Source organism: Lissotriton helveticus, chromosome 2_1 (genome assembly GCF_964261635.1).
Source record: "Lissotriton helveticus chromosome 2_1, aLisHel1.1, whole genome shotgun sequence".
NCBI classification, from domain to species: Eukaryota; Metazoa; Chordata; class Amphibia; order Caudata; family Salamandridae; genus Lissotriton; species Lissotriton helveticus.
This window is the reverse complement of record NC_136059.1, coordinates 1019549790-1019564313: the sequence shown is the minus strand read 5'-3', so window position 1 is coordinate 1019564313 and position 14524 is coordinate 1019549790.

Sequence of the window (14524 nt, the reverse complement as noted above, 5' to 3'; positions counted from 1 at the left end):
ATACTTACCACAGTTCCCGAGAAAAAGCGACGACGGCATAGGTGCACCTAAGGAAAAGAGAAGACAAAAGCTAAGTGATTAATAGACAAACAGTTGCTAAACCAATGTAAATAATTGTTAAATTGAATTGGAGGTTATAGCGCATACTTACCAGAGAACCAACGTCAAGAGAAGCAGTTTGTGTTTCTTGTGCGCATTCAAGGTTAACCCTGAGAACAAATAAAAAGAAAAGAATAGTTTTAGTGAGAACAGGAAGATTGCAGAAGAAGAGAAAAGGTAGAAATAAAGTAAGTTAAGAAATAATCCACAAGTAACATAGTGAGGTTAAAAAGAGTTGAGAGAGAGAGAGAGACTAAGGAAACTATATGTGTTATAGGAAAGCAAGAGAAAGGACAGGCAAAAAAGGACACAGTGGAGCAGTTGAAAATCCTAGAAGTGAGAATAAAAGAGGGCGCAAAGATAGAGAAGTGAGTAGTAATAAATAGAGAGAATTACAAGAGAGAGGAATAACAGTGACTTAGGGTTATTTTCTGAATTACAGGGAAAAGACTCTGTCAGAGCCAGATAGCACTAAACTAGAAGAAGAAACTAGTGCGAAAAATAGAAGAGAAGCAGAGTTCTGAGTATAAAAAGGGTAAGGAAGTCAGACTTAAAAGAAAAAGATAAAAAGACAGAATTAGGATAGAATTGGTTGTTAATATTATTCATTGTCTCCAGGGTTTCACCAAGCGTCAGAGGTCTTCAGAAAAGACTTCAGGAGGAACCGACCAGAACAGTCTCTTCTATTTCTTTTGTTATTTTATCCACTTTCCCCCTTCCCACAAGGTAGCATATCTGGAGACTTGTGAATACCAAGCTCTGGGTTGCTGTCTAGGTGGATTCGGGATCTAGCATCTCTGTTCCTGTGTAGTATTACTAAGTATAGTAAAGTCTGACAGAGTGAAGTGCCCAAGTTGCATTTTACACCCGAACAGAGATGGCGGAGGGGATAGACTTACAAGGGCTAGGAACCATTTTAGACACTATACAAAAGGAGTTAAGTGCAGTCCGAGAGGAGAACCAGAACTTTAGATTAGAAGTAGTTAACTCCAGAAAAGAAACTGCAGAGTTAGCGCAAAGACTTAGACAACCCTTTAGTACTGGGTCAGATGCTCAAAACCCATTATCAGAAGGTACCAATAGAATGACCACTCAGGTGATTCACTCCCTGTCACCAGTTATTCCATTGGCGGCACTGGAGCGTTTTAGTGGAGGCCCACACAAGGCGCAAATATTCATCACGCAGTGCTCACTACATTTCATGTGCTGCCCTTCAATTTTCCCGGATGCGCAATCTAGAGTAGCCTTTGTGTTGTCGTACTTGAGTGGGGATGCAGCGTCTTGGTCTTTGCCTTTAATTACAAAAGATGATTCAATATTATGAAATTACGAGAGTTTCAAAGAAGAGTTTCTTAGAATTTTTGACAGACGACGAATATCTCAAGCTGTAGACAATGAATTGCTCGACCTGAAACAGGGAAATCGAGATGTGGTCTCTTATTTGGCTCAGTTTAATAAGCTTGTGGTAGAAACAAACTGGCCAGAGAGTAAGAGAGCGGCGGTATTCTACCGCGGGTTAAAGGACGAACTAAAAGATGTGTTGGCTGGAATACCAAATAGACCCACAGACATCTCCGCGTTAGTGGATTTAGTTCTGGAAATAGATTTCCGACAAGGGGAAAGAAAAGGCGAAAGAAGAAAGGATTTCAAATCGGTGGTTCCCAGATTTGATGGGGTCAGATCAGAAGGAGGAGGAAGTTATGAAGGTCAACATGGTACGGAACCCATGCAGATTGGAACTATCCATGGTCCCCTTTCAAAAGAAGAATCAGCAATCGCAATCTGTGTATGTATTATGGATCTGGAGGTCCTTTCGTTAGGAATTGCCCAAAGAAACCCAAGACGAGCTTCAAGCCAAAGGAAAACTAACAGCACCATCTGTTGGAGGAGTTGAACAGGTGGATGCGATTTTAGACAAGACTCCAGAAGAACATAGAGTGGCTAATACCTTACAATCCGCAGCATCGCATTTAATTCTATCAGTGGAAGTAAGATTTAGACATGTCACGCTGGCGGAAGTATCGGTGATGATAGACTCCGGAGCCACCGGAAACTTTTGCGATTTGAAGTTTGCAAGTAAGGCGGGAATCCAGGCTATCAAAAAATCCAAAAGTGAACCTGTGAGAGCGGTGGATGGGACCAATTTGTCTTCAGGTCCAATAGTGAGTCATACAGAACTAATACATTTAATCTCTAATGATGGGCATGAGGAAAAAATCCAGTTTAATTTGATCGATGCTCCCCAATTGCAGCTGATACTCGGACTTCCCTGGCTTACCGAACATAACCCAACAATTAACTGGAGTGCAAGAACCATTAAGATGGAATCTGATTATTGTCTGGAAAATTGTTTTGGAGGTCAGGAAACGGATCAAGAGGTTAATCCTGCGCATTCCCTGTGTCAGGCAGGAGAATTAATTTGTGTTATCCATGTCCAAGAAATACCTGAAGAATACCAGGATTTTGAAGATGTTTTCAATGAAGTGGAAGCAGAACAACTACCGCCACACAGAGTCTACGACTGCAAGATAGAGATAGAACCTGGGTTGAATTTGCCTTGCAGTCGTGTATATGCCCTAACTGAGAAAGAACACCATCATTTACGGGAATATCTAGACAAGTTGAAGTACTGGGTTTTTCAGAAGCGGTACTGAACCGGTAACCCAGCAGTGCCAGGGACAACACCCTAAGACTTCGGGTCCTTCCTGTTCCAGACTACGGAAACACAGAGTCTTCTAGGTGAAGTCAAAGATCGAATTTATTGGCTGCAACTAAGTAACAGGTATCCTAGAAGTACAACACGGTGTATATTCTCAGGAGACTGCTCAATCTTACAAAGCCAGCCTTCTCTTTTTATACAAAATATTATGCTTCAGGCAAACATTCTTTAGTTTACAGTTGACCATTCACATATTTTCACTACAAAGGAAAAGCAGAGTCATGATGACAATCCCACATTTCAGTTTGTTCAGCCCACAATCAATTACACGGCAAGGCCAGGTATTTTCATCAGATATATACGGACCACCAATAAAAACGGGCACCTCCTCCTCGTAAAGCAAGTCATAAAGTAGGAAACAGGGACAGGTGTGTGCGAGATTAGGCATGGTTTGTGTGCGATGAAAGGTTTATGGCACGTTGTGCCTTGATACTATCTCCTTTGGCCACTGGGAGAGGAACTGACCGAACAGGTTTGGCCTGGGGCAGTGGAGTCAGCTTGCCCAGGTCGCAGAGAAGTCAGGAAAGGTGTACGTGTCCTTCAGGACCGTGTTTGGCCTTTATCATTGACCTATGTGAGGGCAACTCACAAAATGGCTGCCGTACACAAAATGGAACCCGAGGGTTCAGAACGAAAACTACGATTTCAAGGTGAAATCGTCACTCGAATATGACGAAAATGCTTGTGCATAGTGTACTAACCATTCTCGGTCTTCTGATATCAAAATCGTCATGGTACGTTGATGTTTATAACACGGGTCCAGAATTTTCAGTACTACAGACCCTCCTTTTGCCCTTACATAGGCAATAACCTATACTCATGCTAATCTGAGTCCAGGTCTATATTCCTAAAGTCATTGAGATGTTGCTGTAGCATCATCCTATTACTTAGCTCGTCCCTCGATAGAGGTTTCCTTACACACGACGTAGCACAAAGGCCACATATAGCAGGTGCACACTGTACGCACAGACAGAACAGGAAAAGAATGGCTAAGACCATCCCAATTACCATCAGAATTTTCCCTCCCCAGCCGGATACCAGTTCCCAGAACCATCCCATTAACGACCAATCTCCTTTCTCTACATGAGTAGATTTGGAAATCTTATGTAGTTTGGAGATGGCCTGGTACACTGTTGAAGCGTTATCTGGAATGAAAACACAGCAACTCGATTGGATCAATTTACATACCCCACCACGGTCTGCAAGTATGACGTCTAATGCGACCCTGTTCTGAAGGGTCATAAGACGATCCGACTAGAGCTCAGCAGTCAAGTTACTAAGGGCACCAGCAGTTTCAACCACGGTGGATTCAACCACCCTTGTTAATTGCCTTATGTTCCTGCTGTTAACCATGGGTCCCCAGAACGGCAGAAAACCCCTCGCGAAGTCTCCAAATTCTTGTTCTGCAGTGTCCTCTTCACTGAAGACACCTCTAACTATCCTTGTCTTATGGTAATCTGCCGCTGCTGTGTAGGTGGGAGGCAACAGGAACGAAACAAAGCATGTGCCCAAAAAGTCAGGGGGCAACCATGTATAGGCTCTATCATGGCAGATGAAATAGGTACCCTTAGCTGCTAAGAACGGAGGGGAAGTCTGAGACGCAAAAACATATGTCTCAGTGCAGGTGCTTTTCCCCAGCTGAGCTCTGGGGTTCTTGCCAATACCTTGCAGACATAAGTGACCCTGATGGGGTACAATCCAAATCGGGGAAGATCTCTTAGCTTGCTGTTTCTCACTCAGAGTAACTCCATATCCGGTCACGTTCCATCCTATATATACTAGTGTCTCATCTCTCGGGATAGTCCCGTAGGAGATATCTTCCTTAACCATGTCTACTATACCCTTAACTAGAGCACTATTCTTAGGATTATCTTCCACAGAACGTAGGGGGTAGGTCTCATGTGCGTAAATGAACATTGTTCTGTATGCCCACACAGAACCATTGTGGCTGAAAGGCAGGACCAGATAAGGGATACCTTTATCCGTTGTGTGAGGCATAAGACCACACACCCAACAGTTAGTGGAGTGGTGTGGCTCACTGGTTAGAGGCGGCAGACCCGGAAGCAGAGGTTGGCACGGGACCAGGGTTCAATTCCCGACGCGGCAGGGTCTTGGGCCAAGGTCAGCGGACTCGATAATTCTCGCCTCGGTGCCTACTCTAACCATGGGTCCCACTCAGCAACTCTGGGCAATAGCTTGCTTAATCTCCACTAACGGCCCCATCAGCGCCGGGGATGCTTGTCTTCACCTTGGAGATGCCCAGGAGGCACCATCTCACAGGGAAAGCCAGGATGGGTTCCCCAGCGGTATACAGCGCCGGGACGCCCCTTTGCTGGGGCAGCTGTGCGCTTTACAAGTATACGACATTTAACATTTAACATTTAGTTGTGTTTATTACTAGTTGGTGTTGGTGCAAAAGTTGAACGAAGGAGTTATTAATAAACTCTAATCTCCTAGCGGATTCATGTTCAGGAAAAGGGTGGAAAGAATGCGAGGAAACAGTAGGAGGAGGTATGGGCGATGTAGTGGGTGCAAATGTCACTCGAAAAGAGAATAAAACATATCCTACTAAAAACATCATAACACTGAACAACATGAAAATACATAATATCAAAAAACGTTTCTTGGTCATCATTCTACAAATTGTAGTCTTAAAGTTCATTTGTTTGGCAGGTCTCTCCATCTCGAAAAACTCCATCCTCTCTAAAATGCTGCTCGCGATGGTAGGGTGTTCTATGCTAAGGAATGCTTCTGTCAGTCCAGGGCAACTCCCTTAGACCAACCAGAACTGTCGATCTAACGTCTTCAGCTGCACCCCAAAGACTTGGGCAACCGCGACCCTACAGCGGAACCCGGATGGTGGTTCGAAAAACAAAAATAAAAAAGTTTCTCAGATGAGAGAGCTGCACTTTCAAAAATAGCAAAGAAAAAGGAATATTTATTTGTCCATAGTTCTCGGCTATTCGTCCATAGTTTTCGGCCTCAGATTATATCTTTTCTTTCCAGGTACTGTCTGGTCTTGAAAAAGGAGTTCAGGCTCTGTAGTGTCCAATCGAATTGACGGTGGCACAGCTTCTTGCAAGAGATTGTCACTTTCTTGTTCAGAGATTGTCCTTTTATGCGTGCATCACTGAAAGGCAGAAATCGAGGCACAGTTTCAGTCTCTGAGTCAGCGACACCCTCCTGGACCCACCGGTCGTACGGTAGAGGCAAAGGCACCCTCTTGCAGTGTACGCCGTGGATCCAGTGCTTCTTCCCTTCCACTCGAACGGCTGATCTTGTTGAGAGAAGAACTAGAAGAGGGCCGGTCCACTGGGGCTGGTCATTCTTTGTTCGCTGGAAATTCTTGACCAGCACCCAGGATCCAGGATCGATCAGATGTCCTGGAGCTTCAGAGACCTGAGGCAGAGTATCGTGAACCTGTTGGTGTAAAACACGCAATTTAGCCGTCAATTCGTACAAATAGTCAAGCAGTACAGGGTGTTCGATCTCACTGAACTTTTTCGGCTTTGGCACTCCCCATATGTTGGCCGGATGGCCGAACACTATTTCATACGGACTAAGTCCCACTCGCGAATGCACAGTCATTCTTGTTGATAGGAGTGCCAAAGGCAGAGCGTCAGGCCATTTAAGACCAGAGCTCGCTTGAATTTTGGCCAATTTTAGCTTTAACGTGCCATTGTAGCACTCTACTAGTCCAGCTGATTGGGGGTGATTTGCAGCGTGGAATTTCTGTTGGATGCCTAGCCCTTCACATACTTTTTTCATCACTCGACCCACAAATTCACTCCCATTGTCACTCCAGACCATTCTCGGCATTCCAAATCTAGGGAAGAACTCTTTCACAAGGGCTTTAGCTGTAGATAAGTCAGTGTTGTCCTTTAGGGGATATGCTTCTACCCATCTTGAAAAGGCACAAACAACAACGAGTACGTATTTCAAATTGTTGCACCTTTCCATGTGGATGAAATCTAGCTGCAAAACCTCGAACGGATACGTTGGAGGCGCAAAATGACCAGCTGGAGTTGGGGTTCCCCTACCAGGATTGTATTTTAGACACACCATGCAATTCTTGACCACATTCTCTGCACACTTGGGAATTCCAGCATTTTGCCATACTGGAGCTAACAACTTACAAATCCCTTTCACACTGATGTGAGCCATTCCATGAGCCATTGTAACAACTGCAGGCACATACGCATCGGGTAACAACCATCTCTGATGCTCTGACAATTCAACCCAACAACCATTCACATCCAATTTCCCCTTACTTTCTCTCCATGTACTCAACTCTTTCTCTGTAGCTTCAGCTTGAATGGACTTTACACTCTCTATCGTGTCTTCACACATTCCAACGTCACCAATCCATCTTGCAGGGCCCGCAACATACATTCGACTCATCACATCCCTTGCTGTTTCTTTTGCGACTTCGTCAGCAAATGCATTTCCACGACCAACATCATCAGTTACTTTCTTGTGTGCACTGCATTTTACAATCGCAACTTGCAACGGCAAAGTAAGTGATTCAAGGAGCTCATTCACCAATTGACCATGCTGAATCTTAGTTCCATGCGAAGTCAGGAACCCACGTTCTTTCCACAATCGTCCAAAACTGTGAGCCACACCAAATGCATACTGGCTGTTGGTATATATGGTCACTTTCATTCCTTTCGACAACACACACGCTCGTGTAAGTGCAATCAACTCTGCTGCTTGAGCTGAATTATGTGGGATACGTGCAGCTTCAACAATCGTATGCAAAGTCGTAACAGCATATGCTGCAGTCGTATCTCCATTCAGAAGCTTGAAACATGAACCATCCACCCATAAGGTACCATCACACTTCACAAGAGGAGTGTCCTGAAGGTATATTCTCCCTTTCGTTTCTTCTTCTGTTCTGAGAAAACAATCATGCTGTTCAGAAGTATCTGTCTCTGCTACAATCGGCAACAACGTAGCTGGGTTCAATGTGTTGCATCTTTTTATGTGCACATGACTCGCTAACAATGTCAACTCGTAACCTGACAACCGAGCACTAGTTAAGTGCTGTGTCTTGGTTCTGTTTAACAACGTGTCCACTGCATGTGGAACCATCACAATCAATGTATTATTCATCACTAAACCAGCAGACTGCCGAATAGAAACAGCTGCTGCCGCTGTCGCTCTCAAGCAACTTGGCAACGCTTTAGCTACCGGGTCCAAGGTTGGCGAAAAATACGCACATGGACGCTGCCTGTTCCCAAACAACCGAGTTAACACTGATAATGCACAAACTTCTTTCTCATGGACATACAATGTAAAGGGTTTACTGTAGTCGGGGGTACCCAACACAGGAGCCGAACATAATGCATTGCGCAATTCGGAAAAACTTTTCTGACACTCTTCAGACCATGGAAGGGGATTCGGTGTATCTTTACAAGTTAATGCTACCAAAGGTTTGGCCAACAACGAAAAATTTGGTATCCATTGTCTACAATATGATGTAATACCCAAGAAAGCACGCACTTCTCTCTGTGTCTTTGGCACACTTAGCTTCGCTATTGCCTGAATTCTGTCTGGGGTCAGTTTCCTTCCCTCCTTCGATAAGAGATGACCTAAGTAGGTCACTTCTTGTTGATAATATTGCAATTTGGAAAGCGACACTTTGTGATGTAAATCAGACAAATGACGCAACAATGACAACGTGGCTTCTTTACAGATTTCCTCAGTATCTGCAGCAACAAGCAAATCATCAACGTACTGAATAAGAGTAGCGCCATCAGGTAAAATAATCGTATCAAGTTGTGTTTTCAAAGCTTAACTATATATTGATGGGCTTTCACAGTAGCCCTGGGGAGTGCGTTTGAAGCGGAAGCTTCGACCTCCTAAACTGAAGCCGAAAATATCCCTACTTTCCTCAGCAATCAGGATGCTGAAGAAAGCATTCTTCAAGTCGATCACCGAGAACCAAGTCGCAGAAGCTGGAATCATAGTCAATAGGGCAGTGATATACGGAACAACTGGAAATTGTGGCACAACTATTTTATTTACCTCTCTAAGATCAATCACGAATCTGTAAACAGGTGGCTGAGAAGGATCAGTACGCTTCAAAACAGGCAGAACAGGACTATTGCAAACGTTGCCTCTTGTTTCTTCAATTACATCTTTTTCAATCAAATCGTAAATGATCGCTAGCAACGCTTTTTCACCTTCACTAGATATTTTATATTGGGGAAATGCGTGGCATTTTAACATTGGCTTTCAATGTCACAACATATGGCGGTATTTCCAAAAGACCCACATCATTAGGACCAGTAGCCCAAAGAGTATCAGGAAGAAATGACAATTCTGTTGGAAGTTTGTCCTTTGACAAATACTTTGGAGAGATCACCTTTTTACCCAGTGTAAGTTGTACTCCCGAAGGAGAACAGTACAAAGTCGCATACAATCTTTTCAACAGATCCAATCCCAACAAGTTTTCACCACAACCTGTCGTCAGAATAAGGGGTGCTTCCAATTCACAAGGTCCAACAGAAAGGGACATAGGACTAGAAATCGGGTTCCCAACCGGGGCGCCAGAAAAACCTACTGAGACATTCATTTCGCCAGACAAAGGTGCGCCAGGGAGTTTAGAGTGCATAATGGAACCCTTTGTAGCACCAGTATCCAACAGAAAAGGCTCCGACACAACTGATGTAATTACCTCAACATAAGGTCCAGTCTGATCTACTGGAACTGAAACAACTCCCTCTCTTTGTCTACGGCATTCCTAGCAATCATTACCTTCCATATGCTCATCTTCTGCATAGTAGTCCTCAGCGTAGTACTGAGCTGTCCTACTAGACGCGTTATTCTGCTGATCAAACCTATTCATTGAATTTTGAGGCGGAAAGGAATACGCGTTCTGGGGGAAATTTCCACGTCCTCTACCTCTAGGCGCTTGTCAAGTACCTCGACCTCTCTCGCTAGAAACACCATTCATACGCTGTAGTAAAGCAGGACAGCTACTTTTAAAATGGCCCTCTTCTTTACAATGTGCACACTGATTAGGGCCCACAGGAAAACGTTGTTGAGGATATTCGGTCCTTTGCATGTTTTTCTGAAACTGCTGAGCCTGCTGATAGTTACTTTGGCCACCACGAGGCGGGTACGCCTGTTGTAATAGGACCTTCATTTTTAACTCTTTCGTTTTCTTTTCTACTCTATCTTTCTCGTCCTTGTCTCTATTTTCGTAATACTGCGCAGTAGCCAATATCTGTGCTGAAGAGGAAACGGCCCACGAACTTTCTGAATCTTTTAACTTTTTACATAACTCAGGAAGCAAATTATGCACAAACTTGTCAACGAACAACCGTTGACCACCTTCTGTACTCATATCTTGACCACTGTGGTCGACAAACGTCTCTTCAAACCTAGTGAAGAAATCAGACACTGTTTCATCTTTCTTCTGCTTACATGCAGACAACTTGTCCCAATTCACTCGCATCATAGGCATCAAAGTCTTCATGTAAGTAATGATCCTACCAGGGAGATCTGCTACTAAAGGCTCGGGTTTAGCACCACCAACTTGTCGGTCATTTGCAGCACTAATATTAGCCCATGTGTCACCTAACTCTTGATCATGATCCGCATGACGAATCTTTCCCCATAAAGGCTGTGGAACAACATTTCCAAACAACATGTCTATATCTGCTAAATTCATAATGCAAGAGCCTGCAGTCTGTGTCAATTCCTTGTAATACCCTGCAGGATTTTTATGTGGATCAGGCAATGTCTGTTTAAGGGCCAAGACTTCAGCTCGCTTCCATGGAACATGTACCCAAACATGCTGAAAGTGTGGCTGAATAGGCGGGTTAGCTGCTTGGTCCCCTTCCCTCCATTGTGGGGGAACTTCTCTCATGGGATATTGTCTCACCTTCCTTTTAGCAGAGGAATCAGACTCAAACAACGACCGAGAAACACCTTCACATCTAAACGACAACAATGTCGCAACTGCTTTCTTAACTTCTGAACCCACAATTGCGCCTTTCCCAAACTCGAACCGTATATGACATAACTCAGGTGGATTGGGCTCCAAATCATTCTCCTCTAAATCCTCACTCAGGAAAGTACACATTTTCTCAAAAACGTATCTCTGTTTTGGTGTTTCCCACTGCTGGAAGACATCCATTACAGACTCTAGCTCATATCTCGTCGGTTCGGTAACCCATTTATGTGCCAAATATTTCAATGTTTCCTTCTCCCTAGAATCAGGCAGTTGGCTACGTAACTGTTTACGCTCTGAGACAGGAGACACACCTGTTGCTCCAAAGAGAGGATATAGGAGGCTAGCAACAGTGCTAGTCATTCTCTGGCGAACAGAGGGAGAAGTTGATGAAAGGACAGGCGGAGAAGCAAAGTGAGGCAAGGCAGATGCAGAGGCAGTGTTAGGAGGAATACCAGGAGTGGTAGTCGATATAGTGGTCAAAGTTGTTGGAAGTAAAGGCAGAGCAGATGTCAAAGTCGGTGGCCCTTGAGGAGGCTGCATCGGAAGAGTAGGAGCCAACTGAAGAGCAGCTGGTGGCTGTGGAAGAACTTGAGGCACAACAATCGGGGGTTGCACAACTAAAGGTTGCGGAGGTGCTGTAGCACTCTGCGCATAAGGGGGTGGCGAACTCAATAAATGCGACATTAGGGGGTCTTTTTCAATCTCTTTTGCTGCATCTTGCTGAAGAGGCGGCAAAACAGGGTAACATTTATCGATAACCATTTTACGTTGCCTGTGCAACTGTTCATTCATCTGTTCTTCTTCGTTATCTTTAAACTGCATGGCAGCTTGCATTATCGAGATACCCTTTCTTTCTTATTTTTCTTCGCTACTTTAATTTCTTTCTGTTTGGCTTCCTTTAGCCATAGGCGGAAAGAGTCAAACATCGCCGGCCGGGCTTTCTTCTTAAAAAGTTTAACTTCTAGATTATCTAGGATTTCCGTGTCAAAGCTACCATATTGGGGCCATTTTAAAACACCATCCTTCCTGGTGTATTTGATCCATACTTCATTATATGTGATGGGGCCTACTCCATGTTTCACATACAGTTCATAAGTTGGAGTTCCAATTGGAGGAACCGGACACGAGTCCTCCAATCGGGAATCCCTATTACAACCAAGACAAAACAAATTTCCAAGTCTGCTAAGACCAAGCATCTTCGCTCACTAGTCTAGCTTCAAACTTCAAGGGATTATCGATTACGATATTCTCGTGAATACACGAGTCCCTCGGCTTTGGTACTTGCAAGTTCCAAATCAAAGATCCCGAAGGGATACTCAAAACTAAGAACCAACTAAGGACTGGGAGACGCTCCACTTATACTTAACTGAGGTATCGATGACTGCACCAGAAGACTCGTCTATCGTTTCGCTCTACCAATCATCAAGGGTCCAAAACAGGGCGATAGTAAGGGCAGCAGTCCTTCGTAGCTGTCGGGAAGCGGGGAACCTCACAGTAAAGACTTTCGGACCACGTTGACATGCAGGGGTCGATGAAGTGGCGTCCTTCCTCCAGAATTTTCACACAAAGCTCCTCACGAACCTCTGGCTTGGACCGGTACCGCTGAAATCGCCCCACATTGGGCGCCAACTGAAGTACTGGGTTTTTCAGAACCGGTACTGAACCGGTAACCCAGCGGTGCCAGGGACAACACCCTAAGACTTCGGGTACTTCCTGTTCCAGACTATAGAAACACAGAGTCTTCTAGGTGAAGTCAAAGATCGAATTTATTGGCTGCAACTAAGTAACAGGTATCCTAGAAGTACAACACGGTGTATATTCTCAGGAGACTGCTCAATCTTACAAAGCCAGCCTTCTCTTTTTATACAAAATATTATGCTTCAGGCAAACATTCTTTAGTTTACAGTTGACCATTCACATATTTTCACTACAAAGGAAAAGCAGAGTCATGATGACAATCCCACATTTCAGTTTGTTCAGCCCACAATCAATTACCCGGCAAGGCCCAGTATTTTCATCAGATATCGACGGACCCCCAATAAAAACGGGCACCTCCTCCTCGTAAAGCAAGTCATAAAGTAGGAAACAGGGACAGGTGTGTGCGAGATTAGGCATGGTTTGTGTGCGATGAAAGGTTATGGCACGTTGTGCCTTGATACTATCTCGTTTGGCCACTGGGAGAGGAACTGACCGAACAGGTTTGGCCTGGGGCAGTGGAGTCAGCTTGCCCAGGTCGCAGAGAAGTCAGGAAAGGTGTACGTGTCCTTCAGGACCGTGTTTGGCCTTTATCATTGACCTATGTGAGGGCAACTCACAAAATGGCTGCCGTACACAAAATGGAACCCGAGGGTTCAGAACGAAAACTACGATTTCAAGGTGAAATCGTCACTCGAATATGACGAAAATGCTTGTGCTTAGTGTACTAACCATTCTCGGTCTTCTGATATCAAAATCGTCATGGTACGTTGATGTTTATAACACGGGTCCAGAATTTTCAGTACTACAAAGTACTTGGCCAATGGGTTCATTCGACCCTCACAATCCCCAGTATCTTCGCCCTTGTTTTTCGTGCTTAAGAAGGAAGGGGATTTAAGGACCTGTATCGATTACAGAGCCATCAATAAGATTACGAAGAAGAACCGCTATCCGCTACCATTAATATCTGTCTTGCTAGATCAAGTGAAAGGAGCAAAAATATACACAAAATTAGATTTGAGAGGAGCATAGCATCTGATGAGAATGAAGGAGGGAGACGAATGGAAAACAGCCTTCAGAATGAGATTCGGCCTGTTCGAATATCAGGTTATGCCCTACGGCCTTTGCAATGCCCCTGCTGCCTTTCAACACTTCATAAACGACGTCCTGAAGGAATTCATTGATCAGTGTGCAATTGTGTACATTGACGACATACTTATTCACTCCATGGATGAGGAAAGACATCAGGAACAAGTTAGAGGAGTTTTACAGAAGTTGAAAGAAAACAGATTGTTTGTAAAACTAGAAAAATGCACCTTCAATGTTTCTCAAGTGGAATTCTTGGGTTTTGTCATTTCTCCAATGGGCATTCTCATGGATAAGAAAAAGATCGAGGCAGTGGTAAACTGGAAGTCCCCAGAGAGCGTCAAAGAAGTCCAAAGCTTTATTGGGTTCAGACATTTTTACCGGAGGTTCATTAGTGAGTTTTCACACAAGATCCTACCACTCACTCGACTACTGAAGAAAGGACTTAGGTTTGAGTGGACAGCTGATGCAGAGGAGGCTTTTCAATCCCTAAAGAAAAACTTTACTTCCGCCCCAATTCTACAACATGCAGATCCAAGCGAACCTTTCTTTGTAGAAACAGACGCCTCAGATCAGGCTGTGGGAGGAGTCTTGTCTCAACGAAATAAGTCAACAGGCCAGCTGCACCCAGTTGCTTATAGGTCAAGGAAATTAACCCCGGCAGAAGTCAATTACGCTATCACGGAGAAGAAGCTATTGGCCATAAAAGACGCCTTCAAGGAGTGGCGACATCATTTGATGGGGGCACAACACCAAGTAACCGTATACACAGATCATCGGAACTTGAAATTCCTGAAGATGGCTAGAACTCTAACTCCAAGACAATTACATTGGTCGCTGTATTTTGCCGACTATGACTTCGTCATAACTTATCGGCCGGAAGCACAAAATGGAAAAGCGGATGCCTTGTCTAGAATCGACACGGAAAATCAGAAAACTCCTTTGGAAAACCAATCAAT